This window comes from Aquarana catesbeiana, linkage group LG02 (genome assembly GCF_042186555.1).
Source record: "Aquarana catesbeiana isolate 2022-GZ linkage group LG02, ASM4218655v1, whole genome shotgun sequence".
In the NCBI taxonomy this organism is placed as follows: domain Eukaryota; kingdom Metazoa; phylum Chordata; class Amphibia; order Anura; family Ranidae; genus Aquarana; species Aquarana catesbeiana.
Genome location: NC_133325.1, coordinates 492,018,262 through 492,030,807, shown reverse-complemented (window position 1 = coordinate 492,030,807; position 12,546 = coordinate 492,018,262).

Genomic DNA, 12,546 nt, shown 5'->3' with positions numbered 1-12,546 from the left:
TTATACTTATTAGTCAAATACAGACTTATAATATGAGATGATTACAATAATCTCTTTCAAACGGGGACAGTAACAAAAAGGCCATTCATGAAACGTGAGTCTACATGCTATGTAGAAGCTCATCAGGGTTTGAAAGAGTCTGGATAAGTGGCAGTATCTGTGAGACAACTACATGTGGATAAGTGGCAGTATATGTGAGACAACTACATGTGAATCTAACCCTGTTCCTAGGGCCACTGGCAAACCACCCCAATGGGATCACACTGTGGAATTGCTGGTAGTCCCGGGACAAAGGTTTACTCTACTGTGACTCAAACCAACATCCATCTTCTACCTATGTCTTTACCCCCCTTCAATCTGCAACCAGACTATGGTGTAAGATCACCAGCCGCCTGGTTGCAGTCAAGCTTATCCACATAGTGCAAACCCGTGAGTCTGCTACAGAAGAAAAGAGATAAAATAAAAAAGGAAAAAGAATTAATAATGTGGAAAATAAAAAAAACAAAAAAGAGTAAGTAGGACTGCCTACTAACGATCAAAATTCTATCCAAACTTGTCTTAAGTCAACTTGTATTGGTGAGAAGAGAGTCTTAGGTATAAGAAGAGGAAAAGGAGTGAGAAGGTAGAGTAGAGAAAAGGGGGGGGGGGAGGAGCATTGTATGAGGATCCAACTGTCTAAGGAGCTTATGGTGTGCTCGGAAACAAGGGAACATTACAAAATTTGGCCCAAGGTTCCCAGATGGTAAAGAACATACCAGTTTTGTCATTTATTTTCGCTACAATTTGCTCCTGTGCCATAATCCATGAAACCTTCCTCTTAAAGCCCTTAAACGAGACACTAGGTTTCTTCCAGGACTTTGCTAGAGAGACTTTAGCTCCTAATAGGATAAAGAACACTAACTTCTGTGAGGGTTTAGGAACATTCCTAACCCCTCCATTAAGCAAAGCAATGGAGGGGTCAGGAGCGATTGTTTGCTGCAAAACGGTACTGATTGTGCGAAAGACTTTCCCCCAAAAAGATCTGATTCGAGGACAGGACCACCATATGTGCAACATGGTACCTTCTAACTCGCATCCCCTAATACATAGGGGGGATGACCCTGGAAAAATAACTGAGATGCGAGCAGGTACATAATACCACCGTATTAATACTTTAGCACTGGCTTCTATTAATGAGATGTTTAGTATACCTTTGAAGGATCTTTCAAATCTGCAAAACCAGTCCTGTGAGGTCAATGAGTTGTCTAAGTCCTCCTCCAAGCCCCGAGCATAACCAGGCTTATCTGAAGAGGATTTTAAAGCGGTGTAAATTAATGATATTCCTCCACTCTCTACTTCAGTGTTGGAGCACCAATTTTCAAAGGAATTTAGAGTGGGATTATTTGGTGGAGATTCCAAATTGAGTGTAGATAATGGCTGATTTGGGAAAATCTGAAGATCTCAGATTCTGGCATGTCTAATTTGTTCCGGAAATGGGTTAATGTGATCTGACCTTGTGGGGAGAGGAAATGACCAATCCTATATAAGCCTTTATCCGTCCACCATTTAAAGGCCTTAATTACCATGCCCGGCTGAAACTCTGGGCTATGAAATAAGTGAGCAAGCGGTCTGATAGGTGAAATTAGGTTACGATGTGAGAAGAGATTCGTACACATGGCTATAGAATGCGAGAGGGTGGGGGACAAAATTGCTGGCCTAACCTTAAGGTCACACCAGAGAAGATAGTCTATAGTGTTCCGTGGGGTGCCCCATCTTTTTATTGAAAGCCAACTTGGCTTAGGGCCTCTCACGAGGGCCATCAAGCTGCCTGATAATAATGCCATAAATCCGGTAGGCCGAGACCACCTTGGCTTTTCAAGCGGTAAAGTAAACTGGAAGGGCATCTGTACCCCTTTCGGTTCCAGATAAAGCGGACAATCTCAGATTGGAATTTGAGAAGGGTCTTTTTCTTAATCGGGATAGGGAGGGAGTGAAAGAGATATAACAGGCGTGGGAGGAGAGTCATTTTGACGGCATGAATTCTGCCCAACCAGGATAGACCACATCTCGCCCACCTGTCCAAATCTTCTCTGCATTTACTAAACATAGGGGGTAATTTGCACTGAGCAGCCCTTGAATGTCTGAAGTTATCTTAATGCCTAAATAGGGGATTTCCGTATGCGCCCAGGGGAAAGAAAAGTTAATGGAGAGCTGAGTGAGTAGAGTCTTTGGGACTGAAATGTTCAATGCGACAGATTTGGACATGTTAACCTTTAGGCCCGAAATTGTACTAAAGTCTTTGAGAATCTTATGGATCAGAGGGGTGGTGGTGAGAGGGGAAGTGATATAGAGGAGAAGATCATCCGCATAGAGCGCACATTTATGTTCTTTGTCTCCACATTGTACCCCCTTCACATCTGGATTAGATCTGATTGCCACAGCTAGTGACTCAATAGCTATCGCGAAGAGGAGAGGGGAGAGTGGGCAGCCCTGTCTGGTCCCCCTGCCAATAGGGAACTGTTCTGAGTACCTCCCCATAAGACGAACCTGGGCAGTTGAAGTCGAGTAAAGGGACTTAATGTAGTTCAGAAAAAAGGGGCCAAAACCCCACCTTTGTAATATATCAGACAAATATTCCCAATTGACAGAGTCAAAAGCTTTATGTAAGTCTATGGAGAGGAGAAAGCCCTTCTGTTTTGGGCCCCCGTCCCAGCCAGACCTAAGCAGGGATATGACATCTATGGTTCTGCGTATTTAATCCGGTCCCTGTCTGCCAGGGATGAAGCCCACCTGATCATTATGAATGTATTTAGATATAAAGCCCGCCAACCTATTAGCTAGAATTTTAGTCAGAATTTTGATATCATTATTAATAAGTGAAATAGGCCTGTAGTTACCAAGCTCGCTAGAATCTTTCCCCGGTTTTGGGATAACCGATATAAATGCAGAATTAAGATCAGGTCCCAGGAGGGCTCCATCCCTGAGGTAGTTGAAAAATCTAGTTAGATGTGGTGCCAGAATGGCAGCAAATTTTTTATAATATCCGGTGGAGAGGCCATCCGGACCCGGGGCTGAACCTGTTTTAAGAGAACTGATCGTATCCAACACCTCCTCCACTGAAATCGTGTTCTCTAATATTTCCCTATGTTCTTTGGATAAGGATGGAAGGGGTAAATCTTTAAGGGAATGGTCCTGTTGTGGTTGAAAAGGGGACTCGGAGGGTTTATAGAGGTTCGCATAAAATTGTGAGAAAGCTTCCATAATTTTTGTGGGGTTTTGAGTCAGGTCTCCCGTTGGTGTCTTGATTTTGGGGAACGCTAAAGAGCGTTGTTTTGGGTTGAGTTTGGCTGCTAGTCTAGAACCCATCCGGTCTTAAGTGTTTCTCAGCAGCTGAGGTCAGAGCTAGGTTAAGAGTGGTCCTAGATTTGTCGAGGGTCTCTAAGGAGTCAGAGGTGGGTAGTCTCTTGTGCGCCTTGGCTGCGGCTCTGTATTCTGATGTGAGTTTGAGAATGTCGGCTTTGTGGGCCGCTCTGAGATGTGAAGATAGGCTAATAATGTGTCCCCTATTAACCGATTTGTGGGCTGCCCATACGGTGGAGGGGGAAACTTCCTCCGTTTGGTTAGTTTGAAAGTAATCTTTTATAGCTGTAGCTATATCCAAACAGTTTATAGGATCACTAAGAAGGGATTCCTGTAGTCTCCAGCGAGGAGGGCCCTTAGATGGGCTTACTTTCTGGGCCAGAACCATGACCATGGCGTGGTCTGATAGTGGGGAATCAACAATCCTAGAGCAAAGGACAAGTGGGATGGAACGCGCACGGGTAAACATGTGGTCTATCCTAGCGAAAGAGTTGTGGGGAGCCGAATAGTGAGTGTAATCTTTTTTATGTGAATTTGCTTCCCTCCAGATATCGACCAGCCCTTCATCAAATAGGAGAGCTGCTATTCTGGTGCTCTGTTTGGTCAGGCGTTTAGGTTTAGATGTCCCGTTAGCAAGTCTATCAAGTGCGGAGTCAAAGGCAATGTTCGAGTCTCCACCTATAAATACAGTGCCTTTGAGGTGCACTTGTAGTTTTATAAGCAATAGGTCAAAGAACTTTCTTTGTCCTCTGTTTGGTGCGTAATATGACACGAACGTATAAAGTTCTATGTAGCCCGAAACTAATAGGAAACGCCCCTGGGGATCGACTATCTTCTCTGGTTGAGAAACATTCAGGTGTTTGGCGAAGCAAATGGCCACCCCCTTGGTTTTGTTTTCCGCTGAGGCCAAGAAGGATTGGGGATAGTGCTGGTGAAGAAAGGACGGCTTATAATTCGCTGGGAAGTGCGTCTCTTGCAGTAGCAGGACCTCAGTGTGCATAGAGTGATAAGACTGAAAGATCTGTCTACGTTTAATTGGGGAATTTAAGCCCTGGGTGTTGTGTGATATAATTCTAAGAGGAAGTTTCCGATCATTAATGCTAGCCATAGTCCAGAGGGGAGGAAGCTATCATTCCACATCGCAGCTTACCTACTCCTGAGGAGCGGGAATCATACCGAACCCTCGCTTGATGAGCATGATGTCCACTGGTGCCTGGGAGGATGAGCCAGAGAAGTTCCTTGAATCCGGAAGAATCCCTACTGGAGAGCATAGGGAGAGATAGGGAGGGGGGGGAGAGCAAAGAAAGGAAAAAAGAGAAATGCAGTTAAAGATGTGCAGTGTGTGAAACATAACAATGAAATATTCCACATATATGCTAAGTGTACTGAGGAGGTTGGGAACACCAACCCCACCCAGCCCAAAGAGTAGGAAGGACTGTCGTTCCTACCCTTGCGGCCACTGAGGCCTATGCCTCCCTGAAACAGGGAGATCGAAGTAGATCCCAGGGGGGCCAAAGGCACTCCTGGGGTCTGGTAACAGCGCACTGAGACCACCTCGGCCCCAGTTGCTCGAAAAAACTAACCGAAGACCACAGTCGGGTCTATACTAAAACAATGACAGAGCATATAATGAGAGTAATTACCCTATAAAAAATAACCGTTAATAACTTGTATTTCTGAGAGAACCTTCAATCAAGAGTATAAAAATGTTTCCATATATATAAAATAGAAGGCTGAGCTTATCGTAGTACGGGGGAGGGAGGGGCCCGTCCCCCCCCAGGGAAACCCGGGAGCACTGTAGCTCCCCCACGGGATCCCCTGACGTAAACCCCCCCACCCCCCCGACCCATTGAAAAAAAAAAAAAAAAAGAAAACCACATGACCACAACCAATCCCTGAAAGATTGACTATCAATGCATCGTCCTAGGGAACATAAGGAAAAATAAAAAGGGCCCTAAACAATGGGGTCAAAAACCATCAATGTCCCGGGACCAGTGGAAAAAAAGAAAAAAAAAATAGGAACAAAAACGTTCTTCAGTGGGTCCAAAATCAGGCGTCAGCCACCCTTGGTGAATCCTTGATCCAAGTAAAGAGGTCAAAGAGTCACGTGGGGGAATTTTCTTTCGACCTCTTGGTGTTTTGTTTGAGCCAGGATGGTTGAAGAGGGCTTGCTGGGGGGGTCTTTTGGTGGAGGAAGAGTGACCCCTACTTGATTGTGTCGCTGTAGGATCTTGCGGGATGACGCCCAGCTGGAGAAGAAGCCGTTCTCCCTCCGCGAAGGTGGAGAAGCTGCAATTTCTGCTTTTATACGTGAAGTTTAGCCTCAACAGGAACAACCATCTGTAGGGAATCTATTTCTCTTGCAGGAGCTGTAGTAGAGGTTTCAGAGCCCTCCTCTTCTGTACCGTATAAGGGGACAGATCTGCAAAGATCTGAATCTTGTGGCCAAGAACAGTTAAGTCCTTCAGATTTCTGGATTTCCGCATGACTTCCTCCTTAACAGAGTAGTAGTGGGGCTTAACTATTATGTCCCTTGGGAGTCCATCTTTACGGGGAGGTTGCAGAGCTCTGTGGGCCCTATCGAGCTCTAAACGGTGCTCCGGGATCTCAGGGACAAGATCTTTAATGAGGACTTTAATGACAGAATGAACCTCTTTTTCCGCTTCCGGGACCCCCCTAACTCTGAAGTTATATCGTCTTGATCTGTTCTCCAGATCATCGATATTTGCGAAAGCTATCTCAAGTTGATCCTGCACGTCTTGCAGTCTTGCAGTATTCTGATTGATCCTAGCCCCAGCTTGATCTGCTTTTTTCTCCATATTGTCTAGTCTGAGCCCAAACTGCTGCATGTCAGCATGTATGGAGGAAGTAATATGTGCTGCATTTTGTGCTAGGCTTTTGGAAAGCAGCTGTGCAAAGGCTCCATCATGGAGGGAAAGTCAGTGGGGATGGGTGAGGCTTCCTGGGCCTCACTGACAGATAGTAAGAGGCCTGTATGTGGATCCATCATGGGAGTGGATGGAAGGCCTGCTTGTAAGCTTAAAAGGAGGGATTCAGTGGATGTAGGAGAATGGGCCTGCGGTAGTGGGGAGCCCCCCATACCTGGAGATTGCGGTGGGTCAAAGTCCTGGTCAGCTATGGACTCCTCTGCTGCTGCAGCCACGCTGTGTCTCGGAGGAGTGGCGGCCATCTTGGCATAACTGAGCGGCCCTGGCGCGGCCTTCATCTGGCTTGATAGGCTTCTCCTGGCCGTCCCCGTCAGCATCAGTCGGTTCCTGGGGGTGTGGTGCACCCAGGGGTGCCATTATCTGGCTTAGTTTGTCGCTCTGTCGTGCTGGAGGAACGAACGGGGCCGGGTGGAGCGGAGCTTCAGAGGCTAGCGGCCATCTTGGAGGCTTCCGCGCATGCGCTCCTCAAGGCTTATCTTATGAAGTGTCTCTTGTAAGTGTGTTTTTTTCTATGCGACTTAATAAATTTAAAAGGTTTTACACTATTGGAGTTTCCATATCTTTGTTACATGGTACAAATCTCACATGAGTCGGTCTACACCATGCGATTATCCGAGGACCCAGCAGACCAGTATCAATGCCAATCTTAGAGTCACAGCTGTTATGCTTTTCATGATCCTCTGTGGTTGGGGATCATGGCTTTTTGGTAAGAAGTAACCCCTTCTATACCGGTGGTGGATCATATCTTTTTTATCACATAGTGGATCAAGATGGTCTTATGTGGACTTTTGTGTTTTGCACGGGTGGATAATATTTGATGCCACTATTCACAGAGACTTTATTTTATATCATATGTAATCTGTTTTGCACATGCAATCAGGTTTATTCATTACCTGTTTTTTGTAATGATTTCTTTATTTTATTTATTTATTTATTTATTTATTCTTTATTCACTAACTCTTATTCACTTATTGTTTGTTTTCTTAATTGAGCGTGATTCTTGTGTTTCTATAGTATATGAGGGTACCTGACGCTATAAAAAGCTAACGGCGAACCTAAATACTTACCTGCCTAACTAGCGTCACCTGTGACACTAATACAGCTATCAGAAAAATGATTGCTTAGTGACACTGGCGATGGGGGTTATCAAGGGGTTAAACCTTTATATGGGGGGGTTAGGGTGGTACCCTAGACCTAAAGGGGCCTACCACTAACTGCCCTACCACTTATAACAGTCACAAATGACACCAATGCAGTAATCAGTAAAAAAAAAAGGGGGGTGCAGGGGGGTGGTCAGGGGGTGATCGGGGGGTGAAAAGTGTGCCTGCGTGTTCTACTGTAATGTGTAGTGTTGGTGCACTTACTTGATGTCTTCTCTCCTCGGAAGCCGGAACGAAAAGGCTTCATGAGGAGCGATGACATCACTTCCTCCACTTCTGTTTACAGTTCAGAAGCAGAGGAAGCTCCTCATTTGCCAGGAGTGATCTTGAGGGGGTGGCCATGAATCAGTGGCCTCCCCCTCAGCATGGATCGCTCCTGGAGTTAATCCGACCACCACAGGCACCTAATCGGGTCCAATTGGACCCCCCGCCCGCGGGCAGGCAGGGACGTACAGGTAAGCCCTTACGCCTGCCCATGCCATTGTGCCGACGTACATCGGCGTGCAGCGGTTGGCAACTGGTTAAACACAAGATTTATAACAAGGTTTATATGCGGATGACCTCCTACTCTTCCTAACCAATCCAGAACAATCTCTACCGCCACTATGCAACTTGCTTGATCATTTTGAACTAATCTCTCTGTACAAACATAATCATTCCAAATCTCATATGTTATTCATTGGCCTAGATGCTCCCACTAAACACCAGGTCTCATGCATCTCTTTTTTTATGGGCTCCATTTTCCTCCTTGCAATATCTAGGTACACAACTTACTTCCCCCAGCTCCAGGATTCTATATATCAACTATTCCACACTCATTGCTAAGCTCACCTCTCTATGTACAAAACTCCGTACTGGATTCACTTCATGTGCAGGAAGGATATCATTATCTAAAATGTTCCTACTACCACATGTCCTATATGCTTTCTGTATGCTACCTCTTCCACTCCTGCCAGCCCACCTCAAAACACTACAGAGCATCATTCAAATCTTTATCTGGAATTCCAGAAAACCTAGCATAAGAACTACCGTTCTTCACCTACCTACAAAACACACAGGAATGGATGCACCTAACATCGCCTGGTACTATAAGGCCACAATATTGTCCCAACTTAGAGCTTGGTGGAACCCACATTTGCACCTTCCTTGGACTCACATTGAAACTGATACCTTGGACTTCGATCCTAAACTCCTTCTAGGTGCAGCATGGCTTCAAAAAGCACCACAAAAACACTTCTTGGACACTATCACAGCTGCCTTTAAAGTATGGAACTCCATTATGGATATATCATATGGACTCTCTCCTGTAATATTACTACTCTTGCCATTAAGGTCTTTGGAGCTGATCATTCCCAATCTTTTCCTGACAGATTGGGATAATGCTGGAATAACTTCCTTGGCACATCTATACTCTAGCTCTGTTCTGCTGCCCTTCCAGGAATTATGCAACAACTATTCAATAAAGGCCTCCTCATTCTAAAAATACCTTCAAGTGCTACATGCCCTGGACCGTTTACTATGGATAGAAAACTCTTTGCTACCATAAGAACTGCTCAAACACTCCACCACATCACCACCTGGTAATATCACCTATCTACCATCCCCTTTCCCACCCTTCATCTCAACAGAAAACTGCCTCCATGGTGTCCTGGGAACTTTCCTTTTAATTCCCAGTTTCTCCATCCCAATGGTGCTCTGCTACTCGACTAACTCTTAAACATTCCAAGTGCCTATCTCATTGGGAATCATCTCAAAAACTCCTCCACAAATGGTACCTAACACCGGATAGACTAGCTACCATTTTTCCTAGCCAGTCTCTATGCTGGCGACTCTGTGGAGCCATAGGATCAATCTCACATATTTGGTGGCTTTGCCCTATTATTAATAACCTTTGGCTTGATGTATTCTCCCTGGCTTCATCCTTTTCTGGAGTAATAATAAAACCAGACCCTAAACTGGCCTTACTGGGAATAGGCATGGATTCCTGGCCTCCTAAATTTCATACAATTCTCACACACCTATTTATAGCAATGATAAAAAGTAGGTATTATTGCGCTGATCCCAAGTGACAGAAAAAACTCAAGCAGCTACATAGACAATGTGACAAACATGGTTAAATCTAAGAGGTAAATAATGTAGCGCTAAATAGTGAATGCAAATGTGGTAATATAAGTGATAAAGAAGACAAATCAAAAATATGATGATAAACACAGAATGTCCGATCTGTGAAAAAAACAATGTGTCATTGGAAATAAACATACAAATTCCGAAAATGTGAAAAAAAACAGTGCGATAATATGAAGTATAGTCCGACGTAAGTCCAATCATGCACCACAGAATGGTAAAGGGACGAGGAAATACAAATGCCCTTATCACTCACCACATTGCCCTGTTTTTACTTTTGTGATCACATTTTATTTCTGTATTTGATTTTTTAGAAATAAAATACCCCCTTTTTTGATCTGCACCATGTGGAAGCATTTTCTTTCTCCACATATGATTTTGGTGAGAGTGGCTCCGGTACCCTGCTGATTATACCATCTAGAATCAGCCTGCAGCTTTTAGGATTCAAGGTCCATTCGGAGGCTCTTCATCCCTTCCTTGGATTCCATCCCTGAGGTCCCGGTCCGTCTGGAGTTCCATACATCGGCCATCCGTGGCATCATGCCTGTATGATTCCTTGTCGCTGACATAGGAGTCCACCATTTCCAGTAAAGGCACATGCATTTATTTTCATGTTTGAGGATGCAATATCCCTGATGGTCTCCATACCGAACAGTGTTCATCATTTGTATTTCCTCGTCCCTTTACCATTCTGTGGTGTATGATTGGACTTATTTCAGACTATACTTCATATTATCGCACTGTTTTTTTCACATTTTCAATATTTGTATGTTTATTTCCAATGACACATTGTTTTTTTCACAGATCGGACATTCTGTGTTTATCATCATATTTTTGATTTGTCTTCTTTATCACTTATATTACCACATTTGCATTCACTATTTAGCGCTACATTATTTACCTCTTAGACCTATTTATAGCAGCCAGGTATACTCTTGCAAAAAAATGGAAACAGGTCACACCCCCTGATATGTCAAATATTGTAAGAATACTAAATGAACAGGCTCTCTTTGAATATATGTTTGCCAAAGCCAACCTCCTATTAGATACGTTTCTTATCAATTGGTCCCACTGGATCCGACATCCTTGCTCCACATTGTCACTTTTAATCATACCTAACACTTTATTGGTAATTACTTCTGCCATGGAATCCATCCATCTCTCATAGGCATATCTAATATAATCTAATATCATTACCATTTTCTTTCCTTTTTAGGGTGTCATACCCACCTACAGCCCCCTTTTTTTTCTATTCCCATTCTCTCACTTCTCTCTATCCGTCTCTGGTGTTCTTGATATATCCCTACTTACTACACTCAGGCAAAATAACAAGTTGTATCCCTGTGGTTAAAGCTCAACCTGACTGTATTTGCTGAATAACTCTTAGCTGTTACTCTTCATTGTAACACCATGTTATTTCCTTTGAAGTATATCTTACAATAAAAGAAATATTGTAAATAATAAATAAATATAAAATAATATTCAAAAATTGTATATATGTATATATATATATATATATATATATATATATATATATAGTTTGTTTGAAAAATAAATATCTTAAATTAAGATTAAAAAGAAGAGTACTTCAAGAATCTTGTTCACACACCATGGCAGTCAAGTCTAGACAGACCAGGGACTCCATTGCCCCGCAAAAGTCATTCATCTGCTATAGCAAGGCCTGGTTACCAACCATGTTAGCATGACAGCTCGCCCAACTGGATCTAGATCTATCTTTTGGTCCCAACAGGAAACTTTTGAGAATCTAGGAATTTGTGCTGAGAGCTGCAGCTTCATGACCACCACCTTCAACACTGGTAAAAAACTGATGTTACTCTGGGGAGGTGGGGTTACTGTATATATATAGAGGAGGACATCCTCTCTTTAATTGCCAGTGTCCATTCACCTGTTGGTAGCATATAACATAGGTGGTGATGTACAAAAAAGAAAATAATTTTTGGGGGCAAAAGCTGCCTACTACAAATCTCTTTAGGGGTTGGAATCATATTGGTTTGATGCTGCTCTATGTAAATAACGAGACATGCCTGTTTATGTGATTCCAGAATATGGTGCCACTAACGCTGTACCCAAGCATCATAAGGTTCTATAATTAAATCTATAGCATAAGGTATTCGCCAAGCATGATATTCAAAGGAATAACAAATTTAAATTGCCTTTTGAGCCACTCTAAAATGGGGTCTTTCCACTGAAATAATATGGGTATGTTCAGCTTAAATTACTATTTGACAGAAATGCTACTTGCATTGTGCATTTACAACTAAAAAAAAATGTTGTCAAAATTTTTTCTAATTTTTGCTCATAATTTCATTTTTCACTGCACACCCAATCAACGATAACCTGGGATAAAATTTGCTGCTCTTAATATGTGGATAAACTCTGATCCACATATTTTTCTCATTAATGCATGCTGCCTTCTGCATAGCAGGGCAATTATTGGAAGCAGTTCTTTAATCCTTCATTAGTTTCTTCATTGAGGGTGTAAATTGAATGTGCACCTGTTTATAAATATCACTTTTGTTTATAATCAGTGTTCTAAAGATATGCATTTCTCATTGAAATGAGTAGAGTAGAGAATAAGTTAGGCTTTAACTGAATTGTGTTTCCATCACCTTGTAAGAAATAGGGTGATTAACTCCAAAAAAGAGAGGGTTTTCCTTATATGTTCAGTTATAAATTACACAGTTATAGCAAATGAATAAGGGTATCCCTGCATGAAGATTAAGAGTGCTCAATCTCATCCTCTACATAAGGAAAAAAGGAAAACTTTATATTCATGTATTCATAAAATCCCCCAGAAGCTAGAGGATCGTTGGGAACTAAACATTTCTATTTTCATCTTCAAGTGTTTTATTTGATGCCTTATTTGTTTCTTACTTTCTATTACTTTAAAAGATGAGAAAGGGAAGAGGTCTATTAACATTACAAAATGTATAGACAGCAGACAGCTAACTATG